A 4,283-nucleotide genomic window follows, 5' to 3' on the forward strand; every position below is an offset into this window, starting at 1 on the left:
CAGCAAAATCTAAAATCAACCACTGCTCCTTACAGTCACATTGATTTATACAGACAATAATACCCTTCATTATGCCTCAGCACCAAGAAATATAACTCTAGTTTACTTTAGGTAATCTCTTTTAGAGATTCTATTATAAAACATTTCATTCATACAAAAGATGATGAATGTATATACATAAAAATATAGCTATAAGGTTATCTCACGTACACATCATTACCTTCACTCACTTTTTAATTTTTATTAGAAAAATTGTGGGTTTACAGAACAATCGTCCATAAAATACAGGATTCCCATATACCACCCCTTTACTCACTTTTAGTGTAGAAAAATGTCCTGGAAGAAAAAAATCCAATGTATTACCAAATCACTTAGTATGTTGAAACTGTCCCAGAAAGTTGCATAACTTAAAAAAGAATCATTTACATATTGAATCCGCAACATATTGAATTCCACCTTGTTACCTAGTCAGTAAGGAGATTCTTGGATTTTCTAGGCAAATCAAAACTCAAATAATTGATATTGTTTGAAATTATATCCAGATATTCCTTTTTTTTTTTTTTTTTAAAGATTTATTTATTTATTTAATTTCCCCCCCTCCCCTGGTTGTCTGTTCTTGGTGTCTATTTGCTGCGTCTTGTTTCTTTGTCCGCTTTCTGTTGTCGTCAGCGTCACGGGAAGTGTGGGCGGCGCCATTCCTGGGCAGGCTGCTCTTTCTTTTCACGCTGGGCGGCTCTCCTTACGGGGCACACTCCTTGCGCGTGGGGCTCCCCCACGCGGGGGACACCCTTGCATGGCACGGCACTCCTTGCGCGCATCAGCGCTGCGCATGGCCAGCTCCACACGGGTCAAGGAGGCCCGGGGTTTGAACCGCGGACCTCCCATGTGGTAGACGGACGCCCTAACCACTGGGCCAAAGTCCGCTCCTCCAGATATTCCTTTAAAAAAAAACACTAAATTGTCTAAAATTAGATTTGTTTAAGCTTCAGATGGCACCTTAGAGGTAATTTAGTCAAAACATTCAAAACCACAATATGGGCTTTTAATTACTGGTAAAAGTTTCTCAATTTAGCAAACATTTATTAAGCACCTACAATGATACAAATGGTAACATGATTGCTGGGATTTAAATCTCTGCTCTGTATCTTGCTGGGAGGTTTTATATGCATTTAAATTTGACCTTTCAACTTCCTCACATGAAAACTGGGAGTAATAATTTACTTCATAAGACTGCTTCAGGGCAGCAGATTTGGCCCAGTGGTTAGGGTGTCCTTCTACCACATGGGAGGTCTGCGGTTCAAACCCTGGGCCTCCTTGACCCGTGTGGAACTGGCCCATGCGCAGTGCTGATGCGCTCAGGGAGTGCCGTGCCACGCAGGGGTGTCCCCCGCGTAGGGGAGCCCCACACGCAAGGAGTGTGCCCCATAAAGAGAGCCACCCAGCGCGAAAGAAAGTGCAGCCTGCCCAGGAATGGTGCCGCGCACACAGAGAGCTGACACAACAAGATGATACAACAAAAAAAGAAACGCAGATTCCCGTGCTGCTGACAACAACTGAAGTGGACAAAGAAGATGCAGCAAATAGACACAGAGAACAGACAACCAGGGTGGGGGGAGGGGAAGGGGAGAGAAATAAATAAATCTTTAAAAAAATAAAAATAAAAAGACTGCTTCAAAAGAATTAAAGTTCACAAAGTACTTACTGCATAAATGCCAGATTTAAAACAGTAATAGTTCACAAGACATTAGAATTAAACCTTACATGGCTTTTGTACTCAGAGAGTTCCCTTGAGCACCTACAAAGATTTCCTAAGAGAAGGTGACCAGAACCTAAATTTAGCTTTATTGCCTTGGGTCATGTGCTGCCCCATTACCAAGAGCAGTATGAAATCCTCTCTCCAATTATTTCCATCTAACGAGTACTTCTTTTCTGCATTCCCTGAGATTCAAGTCAACATTTCAATCCACTTCTCATCTAGTGCCTACTATATTTCAGTGATTGACACTATTCCAAAAGGGAGGAAGCTCTTTTGAGAGCAGTAATAAGTATATGTGACCAGGTAAACTGAAGATCTAGGGATGAAATCATAGCTGACAGCTGGCCTCTTATGCCCCTAATCACCTATTGTGAACCAAGAATCATTCAAGTCACATGTTCTGCTCAAGGTGAAATGTCTCATAAACAGGTAAGTAGAGGAGAAAAGCATTTAACCAAAGCCAAGTAATCTGTGCAGAAAAACAATGCAGTTTTTTAATCTGTGGGCAAGATAATTACTGAGTCTGAGGTAGTAACATTGATTATTTCCATTAAAAGAGTGGTAAGCACATTGTCACTAAAAAATTGTGTTCAGAGAGATAGATTCCAACACCTACCAAACTCCAACAACAGAAGCACTAATTGAAAATTGGGAGGGGGAAGCGGACTTGGCTCAGTGGTTAGGGCGTCCGACTACCACATGGGAGGTTCCCAGTTCAAACCCCGGGTCTCCTTGACCTGTGTGGAGCTGGCCCATGCGCAGTGATGATGTGTGAAAGGAGTGCCCGTGCCACACGGGGGTGTCCCCGCATAGGGGGGCCCCATGCGCAAGGAGTGCGCCCCTTAAGGAAAGCCGCCCAGTGCAAAATAAAGTGCAGCCTGCCCAGGAATGGCGCTGCACACACGGAGAGCTGACACAACAAGATGACACAGCAAAAAGAAGCACAGATTCCCGTGCCACTGACAACAACAGAAGGGGACAAAGAAGAACACACAGCAAATAGACACAGAGAACAGACAACCGGGGGTGTGGGGGTAAGAAATAAAATAAAATAAATAAATCTTTAAAAAAAAAAAGGAAAAGAAAACTGGGAGGATACTTTTCTCTATTTTTAGAGTACAGAAGAAAGAAAAAATAGCAAAATATCATCCTCAAAATTTCCTTGTGCATACTTGTATTCCATCTCTTCCTCCATACCCATCCCCAAGGAACCAATGATCTGCTTTTGGTCACTATAGATAAATTTGCATTTTCCAGAATTTTCATATAAATGGGATCATGCTATATACACTCATTTTTAATTGGCTTCTTTTATTCAGCTTAATGATTTTGAGATTCATCAACATTGTTATGTAGGTCAATGGTTTAATCCTTATTGTTGAGTAGTATTCCCTTATATGGATTTACCACATTTTGTTTATTGATTCACCTCTTGGTGGATGTTTGGATTGTTAGCAACATTACAAATCGAGCTACACTGGAAAATCATGTACAAGTCTTTATAAGGACATATGCTTGCATTTCTCTTGGGCAAGTGCCTAGGAATGAAACGACTGGATCATATAGTAGTGAGATGTTTAACTTTATAAGAAACTGTCCATTTTCCAAAGTGGTTATACTAATTTATTTCCTCACTAGCAGTATATGAGAATTAAGGGTCTTCCATAGCCTCACCAATATTTTGTATGGTCAGTCTTTTAATTTTTGCCATTCTAGTAGGTAGGTATCTGATATTTTTAATTTGTATATCATTAGTAACTAATGATGTTGAGCACCTTTTTACGTATTTATTAGCCAAGCATATATCTTCATTGGTGAAGTGTTCAAATATTTTCATTAAAAAAATTTTTTGTCATATTAATGAATTGTAAGAGTTCTTCATATATTCTGGATGCAAGACTTTTGTTGGATATATTTTTGTTTGCTTGGCTTGTTTGTTTGTTTGTTTTTGAGGTACCAAGGCTGGAGATTGAACCCAAGACCTCCTATGTAGGAAGCCAGTACTCAACTACCAAGCTAATCAGCTGCCTGGATATATGTTTTTAATATATTGTATTTATTTTTAATTGTAGTAAAATATACATTACATAAAAATCATTTTAACCATTTCAAGTGGACAATTCTTTGAAACTAAGTCATCGATAACAATGTATAACTTTCACACTATTTCCAGACTATTTTCATGATTCCAAAACAAAACTCATATTCATTTAATAACTCCCAATTCCCCCCTCTTTCCACCTGTGGTAACAATTATGTTTTCTTCTCTAAGAATTCGCTTATTATTTAATATAGGATTTAATATACTATAATATATATTATATAACATATAAGTAACATAGTATTTAATATAAGAGAAATTATACAAAATTTGTTCCTTTGTGTATGGCTTATTTCACTCAACATGGTATATTCAAGATTCATGGGAAACGGACTTTGGCCCAGTGGTTAGGGCATCCGTCTACCACATGGGAGGTCCGCGGTTCAAACCCCGGGCCTCCTTGACCTGTGTGGAGCTGGCCCATGC

This window comes from Dasypus novemcinctus, chromosome 3 (assembly GCF_030445035.2).
Source record: "Dasypus novemcinctus isolate mDasNov1 chromosome 3, mDasNov1.1.hap2, whole genome shotgun sequence".
Lineage (NCBI taxonomy): Eukaryota > Metazoa > Chordata > Mammalia > Cingulata > Dasypodidae > Dasypus > Dasypus novemcinctus.